The sequence below is a fragment of the Mytilus edulis genome, chromosome 2 (genome assembly GCF_963676685.1).
Source record: "Mytilus edulis chromosome 2, xbMytEdul2.2, whole genome shotgun sequence".
NCBI lineage: Eukaryota > Metazoa > Mollusca > Bivalvia > Mytilida > Mytilidae > Mytilus > Mytilus edulis.
Genome location: NC_092345.1, coordinates 76,349,659 through 76,369,821, shown reverse-complemented (window position 1 = coordinate 76,369,821; position 20,163 = coordinate 76,349,659). Strand labels below are relative to the sequence as shown.

The following is a 20,163-nucleotide window of genomic DNA, read 5'->3' as shown; positions in this document are numbered from 1 at the left end:
AAACCCAGTTGTTGGCATGCTTCGGGTTGTGTTCTTCTCGTATTATTATGATGGTATGATACTTAACTCCTATTGGGAGGCACTATGCTTGAATTTCATATGATGAAAACATAATCCTTCAATCAGTTTAATAGAGGTCCGGAGCCAGTGGCGGATCCGAAAATTTTCATAAGTGGGGCCCACTGACTGACCTAAGAGGGGGCCCACTCCAGTCACGCTTTAGTGATTCCCTATATAAGCAACCAATTTATTTTCCAAAAATCCGCCTATGGGAGCTGGCATGGTAGTAACTGCTAGTAGTTCTTTGTTAAATTATGTATCATTGTCATTTTGCTTAGTTTCGTCTGTAACCGATTATAAAATCGGATATGGACTTCCTTTAAACTGAGTTTAAATGTGCGTACTGCTGTATGTTTGTTTATTATACATTGGCTAGAGGTATAGCGAAGGATTAAAAGCTCACTTAGCATGTTTAAACTCGCCGTATTTTTTGGGTCCGTCCCAAGTGAGGAGGCTCTAGCCTTTTTAGTCTTTAGTTTTATTTTAAATTTTAGGTCATTTATATGTTTTGGATTTAAGTGTGACGTTCATTAACTTTGAACAAGTACACATTTTTGTGAAGTGGCCAGCTTAAGACGGGTACTGGATTTTCTCGCTGTGTTCAAAACCCATTAGTGGCATTTTGCGTCTGTCCCAAGTCAGGAGCCTCTAAGATTCCTTAATCTTTCATATTTTTTTTTTTAAAGTTTAGTTCATTTATATGTCTTGGAGTTTAAAATTTAATCAAATAGAAGACGCTTACTCCGTGTCCATGAATTGGCGTATAGCAATTTCCTGTGTTCTGATGAATTTGAACCATACAGTACTGAAAAATACATAATGATATAATGAAATAAAATAATTCCTGTTATTTGTATTATTACAAACAAATATGTTTATATATCTATCTCAAAATCACCAATTGATGCCCTCTAAGCTTAAAATACAATATTATTACCTCCATTCTAATGAAACTGACAGAACAGAAAAAAAAACGTCAGTTCATATATTTAAAATCTGTTATACGTCGCTTGCACGTTTCCATAGCATCAGTTGTGAATTGATGCCTAGAAAATGGTGACGTTTTGCATTCAAAATAAACGTTACAAATGATGTTGCTTTTGAATTTTCTGTCTCAGGCCAGTAGCGATATATAAAAAGTTATGACAAAAAAATCAAAGAAAAAATATATCAAAATAAGAAAGTGTTACTCTTGTCCTTTTGAAGCACAATATGTATTCCTCAATATTATTGTAATAATAAGAAGAGTACTGTTTGTATCACATTTCCGTAAACAAATAACTGTGTAAATATTTTTCAGTTACAAAAAATTGTTTCGTCGGTATACGTGCTTAAGAATTCAAATGCCATTAATAGAGTGGGGATAACAATGGTGCAATCCGAAACATCAATCGAAGAAAATGACAACATTATTCTTTCGGGTTGTATAGGGCGTAATTGAAAAAAATACTTATATGTGTACCAGTATGAATCAAAATTGCCATTATCTTTTTCTTCGTGGTCTTGTTACCTTAGGATGAACGGTTGTTTAGCTTAGAATGTAGGCAATATAGGTGTAAAATTTCTTTTCGATTTTCCATTATTTCGGATCAGAATCTGACCTACCCTCAGAACCGATCAGAAGCAGACCTGCATCAGAACTGATTAGAAGCAAACCTGCATTTGAACCGATCATAAACTGGTCTACCTTCAGAACCGATTACAAGCAAACCTGATCTTCAGAAATAATCATAATCAGACCTTCCCTCAGAACCGATAAGAAGCAGTCCTGCAATAGAACTGAACAGAATCAGACCTGCCCTCAGAATTGATCAGAAGCAGACCGGAATAAGAACCGTTAAGAAGCAGACCTGCATTTGAAGCGACCAGAATAAGACCTGCCCTCAGAACGTCCAAAAGCAGACCTGCACTTTAGCACCGATCAAAAGCAGACTTGCCCTTCAGAACCAACTAGTAGTAGACCAGCATTAAAACCGATCAAAGCAGACCTGTCGTAAACAAAAAATACAAAACTGACAATATCGTCTTTTTATTTTCTCTGCATATAACAAACATATTTAACCAATATATAGTGGAATATTATTATGATAGAACTATGAAGATTACAATGAAAAGCTGGGATGATTATTTCACTCAAACAAAGCCTTCATTCTATATTCTTGCTAATTTACAAAGACTGTAGATAAGATTGGTTGTAATGTAACTTCAACTATCGTTTTTGAATTGAAATCATGCGTGCAATTTTGGGAGGATCATACATACCTTGATGTTCGAATCTATTTTGAAAATGACGTGTGTCTTTTTTTAACAGTTTGTTGACCTCTATTTGCCTTTTGAGTCATTGAGGTGTTTCATTGATGCATATCAAGCATCGTCATTCATGCATAACTAGCTTCTACCAAATCTCAATAAGATTTTATTTCCTATATTGCCCTTTCCAAGAATAAGCCAACAAATCGGCCAACGTTCGAATGAAAGGTGTATGCACCAAGGTAATTATAATGTTGTTACTTGAGAAATAATTGAAGGTAAAATATGCTTTTTTTCAAAAACTAAATTAAGATGATGTACAATGAAGCAAATAACAATAGTCTAACTAATAAAAATGAAATTTGAATTTTCAAATATATCTTTTATTGGCTAAAGCCTTTAGACAATTTGCAATTTATTTGAAGATGTGACCTTATTTGATAACTGGTTAAAGAAACTGAATAACATGTGTATACAACATCGACACAACTAGTTTACCATAATTTATATTTTTCTAATCTTGCATTTAATACAACTTACATCAGAACAAGAAAGTCCATAGCAGTTCAATCCGTCTGCTGTCCCTAGAAATTTGAAGATATAGATCAGAATCCATAGACACAAAGAAATATAGTTATTAATGTACATTAGTTCATCGCAGGATAAGAAAATTGTATGTTATATAATTGTGATAAAATTAGATTGCAAGTCCCTTAAACTTCACCTAGGATGAAGTCCTTTCATCTGAATTTATTGACGAAACGTTTGAAGATCATTTGCTTATATTATATTATAAAAATCAGTGATAACTTTTATATTTTATATAATATATATGCATAAAATATTTGTGATTATCACTATCAAAATTCAATGTATTATTCAGAATGTTAATAGAATTGATGTAATATACATAAATTCGGTTATTCTAGTGGAAAGTTTTAATCTCGGCCGTTGCAGTGCTTTCCTTTATAAATTCATATGTTGTCGATAAGATGTATAGTGGTGACGTCCATTTGACGTTAGCGTTCTTTTTTACTTTGAGCTGCAAGTGAACAGACGTGTATTATTACAGAGAGAAGTATTTTGAAAATATTTTAGTGATTTTAAAAGTACATTTTGTGGATCGCTGTATCCCAGGATCCAACAGCTAAGTTAGTTGATCGCTGTATCCCAGGATCATACGTCTATTAATCTATATATATCTATCTAGTTATCTATAGGTTGCCAGAGGTAACCAAAACATAATCTATACATCTATGAATCTAGTTATCTATGAATCTATCTAGTTGAACAATATATATCGTTGAATCTATATATATGTGTACATATTTAAATTTGTGTTTAATAATAAAAAGCTGTGGTCAATACTGCCAATAAATCTTAGTTTTACAAGCCATCTCGAATAACAGTGTGGTTATGGAACTGTAGTTTTATTTATGCTTTGGTCATTATGGAGTTTAATCAGCGGCAACCCATAACATGACCCAGTAACGAATTGCTGAATGTAAGCAATGATTTACTGAAGTTAAAATAGCTATTTTGGGGATCAAATTCATAAACAGTTCTGGTGATTGATATACTATCAAGGAAACAAGTCACAACAAAAACAGATCAGGAGCCAAACATGTACTAGTAGCTGAGATGAAACAAATATGTGACGGGTTTTGTGTAATTTTGTAGCCGATGCATTGTAGGGACTTCATATTATCTAGAGGTCCTTGACCTCAGATGTGGAAGTGGCATTCTTGATTGTTCGTGGAGAACATGGCCTTGATATACATAAGAATTAATTGTTCCTTGTATTTAGCATTTACGTCATACCCCTACCACATTGTTTTTTTTAGGCAAGTACGAGCACAAAATGCTTTGTTGGTACTTAAAGTTTGTTTCAAATCTTGAAAAAGGTTATTATTGCTTTTTTCATTTCTAAATGTTGTATGCGAATATCCACAATATTGTGACATAATTAAACAAAGGAATCAAGGTAGTACTTGTCAGATTTCTACCATTTACCCATATTATTTTATATAATAGGACGAAAGCGCACCTTTATTGACTCGACGACATACTTTCCAATTTATTTTCAACGGACAACAATATTGTGGTTGCGTTTCAGAAAGTTTACAACCGTTCGTTCATCAAAGGTGTTGAGATTCCCATTAATAACATGGCTATAGAGATCATACTGAAACTTCAATGTTTCACAGTCTCATGAAGATAGAACATCGTTTTCTATACTAACGTCTGCTTTAACTGATGTGTAATTAAACATTAAATGGGGACATTAGTTTGAAACGCTTACATTTAATTATCTTTTTAAATCTGAATGTAATTAAATATTTTGCGATACTCCACAGGATCCATATTGGATTTTTACTCTTTTTTTCTATTACACTATCAATATAATACATGTTTTTATAATGAAATTGAATGATAACTTTTAACTAACCGATGACAATGTTCAGTATTAAATATAACTTGAATAACCAGTGGAACATATTTCACAGACAAGTAAGCTATTTCACCAGTTAGGAAGCAAATCTCTCAAACCTGGAACTTGTTTCATCAGGTAAAAAACAAAATTCACAAAACCTATAACTAATTTCACGAGATGAATTGTGGAACTTATTCTATAGAGAAAATGTCTGGAAAAAAGTTCTCCCATAATATATTTACTATGATATTTATTATTCAAAGGAAACAATTTTGACTCACACACTCATATGGTGGACTGGGGATCAATATTGTTTGACACTCGTTATAAATGTAATGTTATTAACTTATTGGTATTTGGCTAAATTTGCATAATAATTGATGTCTGGTATGTTCATAATATAAATACAGATAAAAGACTATAAACTGTAAATTCAATACGATGTTGGATTCGTTGATTACTTGGGATTGATAAGTTTGCCATGTGAACTATAATAACGTTGTATTTTATTAACATTATCCATGAAAACATTTTATAAAAACATTATGAATTTTGTATCCATTTCACCGAACATAATTTATATAAAGCTCATAAAGTTTTATCAATGTTCGATGCAGATTTCATCGTTATATATTCGCTCTTGTTATTGTTTCGTAACATTTTTAGAAGACTTAAACGACGTTCTGAAGGAGTGAGATCTCGTGTTTTGCATTTCATTCGCAAATCAAAACAGGTTGACTCTTGTATTTTGCGAGACACATAGTACTGTTTGCAAATATCCGTTAAAATAAAGTGCTTGAGAACAAAGTATTTATAAAAACCAACCGATTATAAACGGTGATCTGCTTACATAATCGAAAAGTATAAAAGGGAAAACCAAACCGCAACAAGTCATTTGATGGAGAAAAATTCCTTAGTATCAAACAATTTCTCAAATTTTATCGGAGCAAACAAAAAAACTAAAAGATCAGTTTTGTATGGAAGCGCATATGGTACAAATTAAGTATACCTATTGTCAAAGAATGTGTAATTGTTTTCTTGGAATTCTTACTTATTAACTAGGAATTCCGACTTGTTTTCATTGATTGTCTACTTGTTAACAAATCTTGTTGACATTTTGAACTGACTTCCCTTATGGTTTTCCTTCTTCTAATTTTTGTTTTCTTTCTTTCTTCTTTCTCTAAGTATACTTCCACAATTCAAAGTAAGCTTTCTCTACAACTAACCGGTGTCAAGTTTCAATTTGACATTGTCATTGAACATCTCAATAAGTCAACCTTTTGAACTGTGCCTTTGACAGTTTTAATTAAACAAAAATTCAGTTATTCTTCTTCCAACGATAGCCCATTTCCTCATATACTATTATTATATTATGATGGACGTCAAGTTGGTTACTTATTCCTTATTCCTTATTCGTTACTTATTCCCTATTCCCTATTCCCTATTCGTTACCTATTCGTTACTTATTCCTTATTCCCCATTCGTTACATATTCGTTACTTATTCCTTATTCCCTATTCGTTACCTATTCGTTACTTATTCCTTATTCGTTACCTATTCGTTAATTATTCCTTATTACCTATTCGTTACTTATTTCTTATTCCTTATTCGTTACTTATTCGATTTTTGATATCTTTCCCCTTTTATAATTGTTTATATTCTTATCTCCGGTTATAGTTCTAAATTTGTTGAGGTAAAATGACCTTTTTATGACCTATTTATATGTGTTTGTGCTCAACCGATCCTGTTGCTTTATGTTAGATACTTATTTGTTTCTTATTTGATTTTAATACGTTCTACCTTTTAAATGTTTTATATTCGTATGTTTGAAGATCTGGTTCTTGGTTCGAAGAGGTGAAATGACCTTTTAGCGCTTGTATAAAGATGAAGATGTGGTATGATCGCCAATGAGACAATTCCCCACAATAGACCAAAATGACACAGAAATTAACAACAATAGTTCACGATACGGCCTTCAACAATAAGCAAAGCCCATACCGCATGGTCAGCTATAAAACATGTTAGCGGGGTGTACATCGTTTCGGAGCTTGACTGATACCTTGTTTATAACACGCGTATTATACGTTGCGCCTTTTAGAAAAATGATTTTCAATTGTGTTCTTGTCTCTGGTGGTAACTATGTGTTCTTAGAGATGAAATAACCCTATTAGCGCGTTTTTACCCGTTCCAGCGCTCGGTTTATACCCTGTTAGTTATTTGTTCCTTATTCGCTTTTAATACGCGTGGTACACGTTGCACTTTGAAATAAATCGTTTTTCAATTGTGTATATGTCTCTGGTGGTAACAATGTGTTCTTACAGATGAAATAACCCTATTAGCGCGTATGTACCCGTTCCAGCGTTCGAATAATACCTTGTTACTTATTCGTTACTTATTTGCTTATAATACGTTTGTATTAAAAGCGATTAAGGAACGAATAAGTAACAGGGTATAAACCGAGCGCTGGAACGGGTACATACGCGCTAATAGGGTTATTTCATCTCTAAGAACACATAGTTACCACCAGAGACAAGAACACAATTGAAAATCATTTTCTAAAAGGTGCAACGTATAATACACGTGTTATAAACAAGGTATTAGTCAAGCTCCGAAACGATGTACATTTAAAAGGTAGAACGTATAAAAATCAAATAAGAAACAAATAAGTATCTAACATAAAGCAACAGGATCGGTTGAGCACAAACACATATAAATAGGTCATAAAAAGGTCATTTTACCACAACAAATTTAGAACTATAATCAGAGATAAGAATATAAACAATTAAAAAGGGGGAAGGATATCAAAAATCGAATAAGTAACGAATAAGGAATAAGTAAAAAGTAACGAATAGGAAACGAATAAGGAATAAGTAACGAGTAGGTAACGAATAGGGAATAAGGAATAAGTAACGAATAGGGAATAAGGAAAAGGTAACGCATAGGGAATAAGTAACGAATAGGGAATAGGGACTAAGTAACGAATAGGGAATAGAGAATAAGTAACGAATTAGGAATAAGGAATAAGTAACCAACTTGACGTCCATCATAATATAATAATAGTAAATGAGGAAATGGTCTATCGTGGGAAGAAGAATAACTGAATTTTTGATTAATCAAAACTGTCAAAGGCACAGTTCAAAATGTCAACAAGATGTGTTAACAAGTAGACAATCAATGAAAACAAGTCGGAATTCCTAGTTAATAAGTAAGACTTCCAAAAAAACAAGTACACATTCTTTGACAATAAGTATACTTAATTTGTACCACATACGCTTCCATAGTATTGTTATATGAAAGCTTATGAAGAACTTACCCAAAACAGCAACAAATAATATAAGACTTGTCAGCGCCATTAAGTATGATTATGGAGATTCCTTTTATGAAAATATCTGGTCTTTATCACAAGGTTCGAAGTAAATATCCAAAGTATTCGTCATGCAATGACCTGGATATTAGATCGACATAGTACTAAGGTCTGGTATAACTAAACACATGATTGTCTCTCATGTTTATCTTTATATTTAAGTTACGATAAAAATTTAAAATGCTGAACTGGCTTTATTTATCCTAGACAACATTTAGAAAGCTTAAAATATAAGAAGTTTTAGAGCATAATAATTAAAAATGCATAAAGTGAATTGTGGAAACCGTTTAAGGTGACTTATACCTGAAGGATTGCAACATATAAGTTTTAGTATTTTTTCATAATTTTATAAACTTAAAATTTACAAACAAAACGTGACCTTTAAATCATATAAGTCCATTTAACTCACGGTGGGTATGGTTGTCCTGCGAGAGAACGTTCTGTGCTGGTTATTTGGTCCTGTCACGTGCTGGTGGGTTTGTTTACATTGTATCAGAACGGCAATAAAACAACCATTTTGTTCCTTAATTTTTCTCTAATACGTCATTAGTACCATTCAAAGAATATTTACAACAATTTTTTATTGCAAAAGTCGTGCAAGTTCGCAAAACGAAATTGTCCTGACGATGTGCTGGTGACTAGAAAAACGGTCCTGGTTCTGTGCTCCTATGTCCTGGTTCTGTGCTTTTATATTTTAGTCTAAAGTGGCATATTTTGAAGATCATTGATGCTGTACTGTTATTGACTAATTAACTGTTGTCTGCTTTCTTGAAATTGACATTGTTGTGAATCTGTTTACTGTTATTATGTGAGAAAAAATACCCCTATTTTTAATTTTTTTTTTAAATTAACTGTAATCTTATTTATTGGCCTGTTAACGGAACCCTTCTTGTCCCCTTTTAAGATCAAGACAAAATGTTTACGATTTTCGGGATTACGATCATTTTACAAGATCACCAAAATACGTTGTAATTTATACAATACTTATATAAAGTAGATGATATGGTATGTTTGTTGTCAATGGACAAATTTCCATAAGAAACCAAAGGAAGTATGTGTTAACAGCCTTACGTCATCGTACGACCTTCAACAATAACCCATAAAATGAAAATGTAAAAGGTTTGCATAAAAATGAAGAGCAAAAATATAGAACAAAGGACTTTCTGAGCGTTTGAATCATATGTCTTTAGCAGCTCGAAACACATTTGTTTGTGAACAATTTAGTGCTGACTATAAGTTGTTTGGGTTTTTTTTTTGGGGGGGGGGATGGGGGATAAGTTAGAGCGAGGTTACAGTGAAAGTTTTAAGCTTGGAATAGTTTCCCGTAAGATTTAAAAGTTGTATTTTAAAAGAAAAAATGTATCTTATAGCTATTAAGAATCACTTGCTGTATCTGTAAGATTATTTCAACATAATTTTTTTGTCTGAATTGTTGTCAGGTATTTTTTTTCTCGAAAGTTCGATAGAACACTAAAAAAAATCAATATTTTATGAAAGGGCAGACTAGAATATGTCAGAGAATGAAGACGAGATAACCTAGAGAACACTAACAAAACTAAGATGTCTTCGCTTTTTCATTTCAAAATTCCAAATTAAAAAAATATTTTTGATAAAGAATTACGGGGAAGGAAGTGAACAATGTGTTCTACTTTTCTATATTTAAATATTTTTATGAATAAAAATCAAATGTGCCTTAATTCTTATTGAAAATGAGTAAATGGAAAAAATACCCAACTAAAATCACTGGGGTTAATGTGATCTCCGTAACTGCAGTTACGTATATCCAAAGATGACGGACGATGTTTCTTGTCAATTTTTCTTTTGTCAATTTTGTAACAACAATGCATTATTCTTTGGTATTTCATGTCTGTTTTAACGTAATACTAAATTTGAAACTGAAATACTAAATGTTTTATTCATAATTCAACCGCTGAAATGGAGAAAACAGCCATCTAAAATATCGTGATGATATGGGTAACTGAAGTAGATAAATTGTCAATGATATACGTAACTGCAAATATTGATATCCGTAACTGATTTTATTTCTACACAATTTAATCATATTTGAACAGAAATAAATGTCTCCGGTTATTTAAAGTGTGACAAACATAAATAAGAATTGTTCATCGAAGTCTTTAAAATTATTATGTGAAAATATTGATCAGGCTTCCAATTCTGTATTTCTATATAGTCAGCAGCATTAGATGAAATATTAAGAAAAATTGAGAACGGACAGTCTTTTAGCAAATGAAAAAATCTAAAACCTTTAACACATGAAACGAATTGATAACAGCTGTATTCTTGATTTGGTACAAGCATTACCTTATGTAGAAACTTGTAGATTAAACCTGGCATTATTATAGATAGCCAAGTCTCTCATTTGTATGAGAGTCACTGACTCTCAGACTCACATAGAATTCCATTATATTAAAAACAATTATTGGGTAAAGCAAACGGTCAAAATATATCAATATATCACAGTCAACATTATTTTAACATCTGAATGCCTAGAAAACAAAATTTAAAACTATTTCAACAGAGAAACACAAAATGGCAATTGCGCACTTTAAAGGAGATAAAGGATACTACAGATACAGTTAAGTTGACTTACATCTAGAAATTGACAATGAGGGTCGGTTGAAAACAAAACTTTACGACAAAAGAGTTGATTTCAGCTTTCCTATTGTGAACTTTCCATTTCTAAGTAGCAACATTCCAGCAGTACCTGCATACGGGGTATATATCTCCCAATCGATACGATATTCCCGTGCTTGCATTTCCTATCATGATTTTCTTGACAGAGGATTGCTGCTCACAAGGAAGCTATTAAACCAAGAGTTCCAAATGGTGAAGTTGAAATCATCCCTTCGTAAATTTTACGGACGCCATCACGAGTTGGTTGACCGTTATGGAATAACCGTTTCACAAATGATATCGGATATGTTCCTTACGTCGTAACTACAATCCCCTTCCCTTTCATGAATGTGACCTACCGAATTAGACTATTTACCGGATTTGTAATCACATAAGCAACACGACGGGTGCCACATGTGGAGCAGGATCTGCTTACCCTTCCGGAGCACATGAGATCACCCCTAGTTTTTGGTGGGGTTCGTGTTGTTCATTCTTTAGTTTTCTATGTTGTGTCATGTGTACTATTGTTTTTCTGTTTGTCTTTTTCATTTTTAGCCATGGCGTTGTCAGTTTGTTTTAGATTTATGAGTTTGACTGTCCCTTTGGTATCTTTCGTCCCTCTTTTAACAAAATTACAAAATGATCATAGCACCGTAACAAAATAGCAGTCTGTATGAATACTGAGACACCCCAAAATAAATTATTTAAACAGTAACACAGAGTAAAGGTTAACAATATACAAAGACAAAACCAAATAGCACAATATCACGTACAGCTGATCATAATCAACAAGTACCTAACCACTACATTTCAAGACCGCCAAGAGTGACTTGGGATTGGAAAAAATGGTTTCCATTGGACTACCTCCCCGAAAACCGTAGCAAAAGTCGGGCATCCGTTTTGCTGTGCGGGATGAACAAGTTCGCATCCACGTCCGGTCAGAATGGGGTCGTTTAATCAGATGCCTCGTGTATAGATTATTTCTTGCTCTTTGTACGTTGATAACCCTTGTAACAACTCTTTGACGGTGGTCAATAGATGGCATGTGGTATGCTTCTCGTCCTGAACATATATATAATACTAGGAAGATGTGGTACGAGTATCAATGAGATACCTCTCTACATGAAACCAAATAACATAGAAATTAACATTTATCAGGTCACCATTCGGCCTTTAACAGTGAGCAATGCCAATACCGCATAGTCTGATTTTAAAGGCCCCGAAAAAGACAAATGTAACACAAATTGAACAAGTCAACTTATGGCTTTATTTATGTACAAAAAAAAAGAACAAATAGCAAATATGTAGCACAGCAACTCACGACCATCACTGAACTGCAGGCTCCCGTGACATGGGTCAGGCCTAGGCAAATACAGAATTTAGCGATGTTAAACATGCAAGATGGCGTTCAACTCCCCTTACCTGGGACAGTGGTGTTACAGTACAAAATAAGAGCAGAGGCGGATACAAATAAAAATAGTTTACACAAACAAAGTGAACGTGGGAGGGTACTTGAGGGAATTTATGAGTTTTATTTCGGGAAAAAAAAATGATGATCCTTACTATTAAATCGAGTATAATGAATGTAGCAGAAACGATGTAAATCAACAGTTACGGATGTCCTTCACTCAACGTTTATTACAGTTACGGATATTAGTCTACACAGCTACCCATATCTTCGCGATTTTTTGAAATGATGATTTCTCCATTTAGCGATTGAACTATGAAAATATGCTTTGTATTTCAGTTTCAAACTTAGTAATACTTAAAATAAGACACGAAATACCGAAGAATAATACTGAATTATTACAGAATTGACAAAAGAAATATTGACCAGAAACTTCGTCCGCCATCTTTTGATATACGTAACTGCAGTTACGGAGATCACATTTACCCCCAGTGAAAATACACTTTTATTTTAATATTGGTAATATCACTAAGCTTTTAAGTTTTGTGTGTCAAACACACCTTCTCTGTAGTAATGACACCTTACTAAGATATTTCACTTCATCCATTTTTTTTCTGCATTTTTTGATATTGTGAATTCTTAGTATTATTATATTAAAATGTAGCCTTAATTTATATTTAAAAAAAACTGAATCTAAAGCCAGATATATCAAACATTTTTGTTGCCATCTATCCGTTTTCAGGACTTTAGCAATCAACGTAAACACGCCTTGAAAGTAAAATGCGTACTCGGCTGTCTGTAATCGACAATTTTTAGACACACTCCTAAAAAAAAAGCAGGGGTGGGGGGGGGGGGGGATCTGGGGTTCAGAGATGCAAATTAAGTACTTAGATCAATATCTTTTCGTGTATGGTTTATGACCCCTTCTGTGGCCTGTCAATTACGAAATGTGCAAACTGCAATAGTATCAAAAAAGCACAGACAATGCATAATAGAGATATAATTTTGTACATATATCAAGAGGAAACTTCTTGCAAAGCATTATTATTTATAGTTCATTATTGTATGTAGTAGAAAAAGAGAATTTGGTGAAAATAAAATCACTTTTTTTGTAGAAAATTCACAGACTTTTGTACAGAGATTTTTGTTATGTTTAGCATCGGATCAACACAAGGGTACATTATCCTTAAACATCTATTTGAAAGTATTTGAAACTACCGTTTGCTTTGTTAATTGTGCCTTCAATTTCAAAAATTAAAATATCTCGTAGCTTCATACTACCAATTTAGTATAAATCAAGTATATAAGTTTAAAAAAGAAATTCTTAGATTAAACACCTACATTTAACTTTAAAAGGTCATAACAGTTTAAAACAATACAAATCTACACACACAAAAAACTGGCTTAATTTCAACTGGTAATCAACCCGAATCGCTATAAGATCATAATATAAGCTCACCTGTGTCGAGGGGTCGTGTGAGGTTCATGTATTGTCTTGGCGTCCACAATTACAAAAAGATCTTTTCTGAAATTACTTGACCAAATGTTACCAAATGATTTTTCAAGAGTGAATCTAGGAAAAACAATAGTCATCAACAAACATGACCACTGTCTGTTAAAATGTATTCGAGCTTTTAGTTACAGCCAATTCCATTGAGTATGTAGGCGAAGGTAATATCTTTGGTTAACTTGCTTGTTAGCTAAACCGTGAAGTCATTGTTAGGTAAGGTATACTACCCTCCTTTCGAAGTAGCCTGGTCCTACAGACAGAAAGATGTGTCATTTGTCGGACTAGTCTACTCTTAAAGTAGGGTAGTTTACATAACCTAACAATGACTTTTCTGTTCAGCAAGCAAGATAACCAAAGATATTCCCTTTGTCTACACACTCATTGAAATTGGCTTTGCAAATATAAAAGTTCAAGCAATTAGGGCAAAACTTACCGAGTAAAAAAAATCAAAAGGCTAATGTCTATCTACCTTGCACATTTCAGAAAATTCAGATCAGATGATAACGAAACTGGGTCCAGCAACATTTATAAGCAATTTAAGATTTTGACCCTCACAGTTTCCATTCAGCACAAATATATTCTCGTTACAACGAATCATTTTAGATACAAAAATACCAGTTGCAGCCTTTTGTTTATCTATTAATACATGTATACGGATAAAGTTATGAAAGGCAGCAGGGTCACCAGGGTGAGGAGTCCATGTCATCTGAAATAAATGCTAAGCATAGATATAGAAAGCGACAGATAATCATGACATTAAAAAAACTCTCTTCTTTTCGACTTTTTTCGAACAAATTATAGATAATATATATTGTTATCTGATATTGGACGAAAGATGTTGCCCTTTTATGTAATTATACATACAAGTTACGAACACATATTAAACAGCCAAATGGATGCACAAAAGCTAAAATAGGATTCATAGATCCTATTGACAACAATTATCTGCCCAATATTATTGATTTTGTAACATTTGTTTCAAATATTACCAACTTCTTATCCAAAATCCCCAGCACCGTATCAGGACCCACCAGCACAATGACAGGACCCACTAGCAAAGTATCAGGACATGAATAAATTGAGAAAGTGCTAAATTTTAATAAATTGCAATGTTTTTTCACAAAATATTTTTGTCGAAAGCGGACTCTATGTGCATTTTTGTTTTATTTTTTCAGTTCTAGATTTTCTGAAAATGAGCACTTTTGTGTTACGCTTACTGAAACAGTTTAGAGGGTCAACTTTTTAATGGTTTACCTATGAACCCATAAGAAACAAAATTGAAAAATCTCAACTGTTTCCTTCCATTTTTTATTAGTGAAAACGTCAAAAATCATCATTTTCGTCTTTGTTTACATTTTTGCATTGATCACCAGCACCCGTAAGGACCGAATCACCAGCACAGAACGTTCTCTCGCAGGACAACCATACCCACCGTGTGTAACTTGTACAACCAAAATCACTTTTTCTTCAGCTTGTTTCAGTACCACAAAGTTATGGTTAATTGAATATTTAGGTTTTGCACTATTTCATGTTGAAGTTTGTGTTCAGATAAGTTTAGAATGAACTAATAATTGTCCATGGTTTGTACCACATGCACAACGCTTTAAATAATCATACAACATGTATTGTCTTACCTTTAAGAAAACAGGTCAATGTTCATTCATTTTCACATATTTATTCAGTAATTTAATTTACCATATCAAATAATTTATGATGTTTGCCTCTGTATTGCTTTTAAATAAAGTTTGAATGTCTGTACACATACATATTGTATGTATCTGTATACCAATGTTATTTGGTTTATTGAGAAAAAAATAAGATTATATATCTTTTGGTCTGAATTTAATATTATAAAATGATTCATACATATTACAATGCGATGTTTTGGTTAACACTTATGGCTTATAAACAAGTTACGAAATTTCATAGTGTATCCCCATTTAAACATAATATGGCATAATTTTTAATTAATATTAAGACATTAACACATAAAATTTTGAACTTTATTGAAAAATCAAATGATAAAAAAAAAATTAACGACTATAAAAACCCTGAAATTTCTGCATTTTGAAAATACCTTTATGCAATGTATTAACGTACATATAAATATAACAAAGGAAAATATTGTGAAATTCAAATTACCAGTTAATCAAAGCTAAGAAAAATCAAAACTTTATCATCTATTATATTCGTTAGAGAAGCAAAATATGACGATAATCCCCGTAAATTTTTTTTATATTAAAATGCCATACTTAAAACATGATTCACTAGTTAAATGCAATGCATGCCTATAATAAGTAATTACGGGCTAGCGAAAGGTTTAACTACTCTAGCTGCTGCTTTTATATCAAAGCAGTTAAGATTCAACAGAATAAAAATTGAAATATTACAGATAAGCCTTGTCAACTAATTCATTTCAATTTTTTTCTTTAAAAAATGGGGAAAATGCCAAGGCGACAATCAAAACTAAGGATGTACTTTAAATGCTATAGCAAAAAAAAAACAAAAAAAAAACCCACAGAAACAACTAAAAGATAAACAAATCCATAAAACAAAGCTCAAGTCGGATCAACTTGAACTCCACATAAAACTGGGGTGATCTTATCTGCTTCCGACGTGAAAGTAAAACCAATTCCACTTTAGGTGTCAGTCATGTTGATCGTGGTAATTGGACAACCATTTAATTTAAAGGCCAGGGGTGGCAGGCATTGCGAACATTGGTTTCCAGGGAAGGATTTTGAAAATTGATAAGTTGGTCAGGTAAGAACTGAAGATGAATAATTTGAACAGGACTGGATGTAAAATTATTATTCTGCAAAATAAATGCAGGATTTTTGAAAATAAATCACGCATGGCGAATCCGCTATAAAAAACTAAGCATGCGTAGTAACAGATAAAGAATAAATAGTTAATCCAGAAGTATCCTACTGTCCCTTCTCCATCAAGGAGATTTTCAAATGGTTGTTCCATTAATACATTTGGTGATAAGATTTATTCGATGGTGTCACGATCGATTGAAACGGGATGGTGTTAAGGATTGCACATGAGGTGTTCCCGGTACTACTCTCTATGTACACGACGTCACATAAAGCGTGTCAGATTTTCACCCATCATTCAGCTTAACAAGTGTATACAGCAAATTACCTGAGTTCAATACTCCTACTTTCGATCGAGATATACTTCAATGGCAGTCATTTTGGGACTTATTTCAAACAGCCGTGCATACAAACCCAACCTTAAGCAACGTCAAAAAAATTCAATCATTTGAGTTCGTTACTTCACGATGAAGCTCTTACATCAGTGACGGGTTTTGCGATCACTAATGCAAACTATGAAAAGGCAATTTCCCTATTACACGAAAGATATTGTCAGCACCACAGAGGTATATGTCGGAACGTATTGATATCACATCGCCTAGATACACACTTTTCAACCTCCAACATTTTTAAGACAACATTGAAATATGCATAAGAGGTTTAGAATCCCTAGGACAAACTGATAATTATTGCGGAGCACTGTTAGTACTAATTATATTGAACAAACTACCAGGGAAAACTTGTAAGAGAATTCTAGTCTACTAACATATGCTTGGCCGACGTACTAAAGGGCATATTTAATTAATTAAATATCATTGAAGCCGATAACTCAATAGACAGTCATGAAAATCCTACAGCTACTGCAGCAATTTTGACAAACATGAAACCAGAAAATCTACAATCAAGTCACAGCAACAAAAATAAGGTTCACCAAAACACTTACTTCAACTTTAAACAATGCGAATATTGCCACGAGTCACACGCCCGGGTAAAATGTACCAAAGTAATTGAATATAAAGACCGCATGTCAATTGTAAAACCTATGGTTCAACTGTGTATGACATCACAACTTGGTTGATTGTAGGTCAAACAAAACATGCAGGAAATGTCACTTTCGTCATCACACTAGTTTAGGTAAGAATAATGCACAAATAGATAAAGAAGCTAGTGTGAACGTTAGTACCACACAACACAACGCGAAGGAATCGGACACAATTTTACATTCACAGGCGACCACAAATGTCGTGCTCAAAACCACAATTAATCCTGTAATTTCGAGAATACGATGTTTAGATGCCGACATTCTTTTTGATAAAAGAGCACAGAAGTCGTTCATTACAGAAGACCTAGCCGCTAAATTGCAGTTATCAATAACTGGCACAGATAGTTTAAATTAATCCGGGTTTGGGGACAGCGCAGAAAGTTAAAAAAAAATTGACACTTAAAAAATGCAACTATTTATTTGCTAACAGATGAAGAACAATTAACGATCAGAGTATTGATTGAACCGGAAACCGCCGCATATATAACATATATTGAAACCAACTTTCTTGTATAACACCAGTAATTTAATCTATATGAAAGTTTCCATATTAAATGTATTCAGATTTTTTATCTTTATGAACCTATTATTCTAATAACTAATACAATATTTAAAAAAAATCTATCATACAAACCTTAAACAAGGAGAACGTGTAACGGAAATATTAAGAAGAGATAGAAATTTCCAAATACTCTCTGCGTCACAATTTGAAATCAGACAGATTGATTTTTTTTTATTTTTTTTTTTATTAAAATTTGGTTTCAGTTATGAATTGATGTTCATTTATTCTCTCCTTACCCCCCTCCCCCCTCACGTTTTTGTTCGTGGAAAAAAATCTTAAATCAATAATGATTTTTAATTCTGTTCTCGTACTATGAATAACATATTTATCTATTTCATAAAAAAAAACCTTCTGTACTCATAGTTCACAGTTGTTTTTCTGATAATGTTTTACATCTAAATGAAGGCAACAGTAGTATACCGCTGGTCAAAGGTCATAAATCAATTGAAAGAAAACAAACCCAAGGAAAACACAACTTCTATAAGAGGAAAACTACGAAACAACAGAACAAGTGCAACAAAAAGCAAACGACAATGTAACATACATAAAAACGAACTATCAGCTAACAGCTGTCATATTCCTGACTTGATACAGGGCATTTTACAGTGCTTATCCAGTGACCTTTGGGGTATCGCAATAGCAATAGCCAAAACAGTTTACCAAATTGCAGTTAGATTTCTTCTCCAACTAACTGATCAACTGGTAAAATGTTTTAGCAGATTGCTCAAGTGAAATGTTGTTAGTATGAAGTGAGTGCTGTGAAATCAAAAGTAATACTTACCATCCAGATCCAGTTAGTTGATATCTTTGTCATTTGTTTCAAACACAAAAATGACTTACTATAGTATGAGTCACTGAATAAGAAGGTCTAATTTTGACATGGAAACTTCTATCATAAATAGATTTTATAAATAAATAGTTCAAACCATTGTTTTGTAGATGTATATTTTATAGCTTTGTCTTCTAAGACAAAGTTATTGTGTAATTATGATTCGTATAATATTTTCTATACAAATTATTGATCTGCTGGCATTAAAGGGAAATAATTTGTATTGAGTTATTGTACACTAAAAAATTAATCAATGATACCTGATTTTGCCTACAATTTTTTCAAAATTTTAATCATCTTAAAAATAAATTTCATTGTTTCTTTATAAAACAGAGGATAAAAGTTTAATAATCATAAAAGTAATGTTACAAACAAATTAAATGAGGAAAGTTGATATTTGTCAGACAAAAATTGTGACAACATTTTGCTGATTTTCAGTAATGTAAATTATTTCCCTTTAATGGTAGCAGATAAGTAATTGCTTTAGAAAAAAAAATCCAAATTACAATTATGCACTAACTTGTTGTTGGAAAACGGAGCTATTAATTATAAACTTACAAAGCAATGTTTTCAACTATTTATTTATAAAATCTATTTATGATAGAAGTTTCCATGTCAAAATTAGACCTTCTTATTCAGTGACTCATATTATAGTAAGTCATTTTTGTGTTTGAAACAAATGACAAAGATATCAACTAACTGGATCTGGATGGTAAGTATAGAAGAAATATAACTGCAATTTGGTAAACTGTTTTGGCCATTGCTATTGTGATACCCCAAATGTCACTGGATTAGCACAGTAAGAACAAATGGTGGGTTGAACCTGGTTTTGTGGATAGCCCCAAACCTCCACGCTTTATGGCAATGTTAAATATACAGCTAAAATGACAACATTACATGACGGGAATACAGTACAAATAAATGCAAGAACATCCAAGACAGAGAAATACAAAATTAAATAATATTATTGTACATTTCGACATGTAAACCAACGTATAACTAGAAATGATTAGCCCGAATTTTGGTTTTATGAATTTTGTATTAATATTGTGTCATAGATCAAATTTATTCGTTCAGTGTAAGTTCACTTGTTTTTGTTTATATGTCGTTTGATTGATATTCTATATTTTGTCTTTCTATGTTATGATGTTACACTATAATTTGAGTTTAGAGTGCATTTGGCGCCTGTTAAAACTTTCAAACCCGATGCATTTGTTTGCACCTTTTTCAAGTCAAGAACCTGTTGTTCAATGGT

At 32.6% G+C, this 20,163-nt stretch overlaps 1 long non-coding RNA gene across 1 annotated transcript; it reads right to left on the bottom strand.

Moving 5' to 3' along the window:
• Nucleotides 1–801: 801 nt before the first annotated feature.
• On the bottom strand, nucleotides 802–8,222 carry LOC139512995 (uncharacterized). The gene is made up of 3 exons (XR_011662370.1): nucleotides 8,057–8,222; nucleotides 2,851–2,894; nucleotides 802–865 (listed from the first exon to the last, which is right to left on the bottom strand). It is a non-coding gene; the product is annotated as an uncharacterized lncRNA (long non-coding RNA).
• Nucleotides 8,223–20,163: the final 11,941 nt, after the last annotated feature.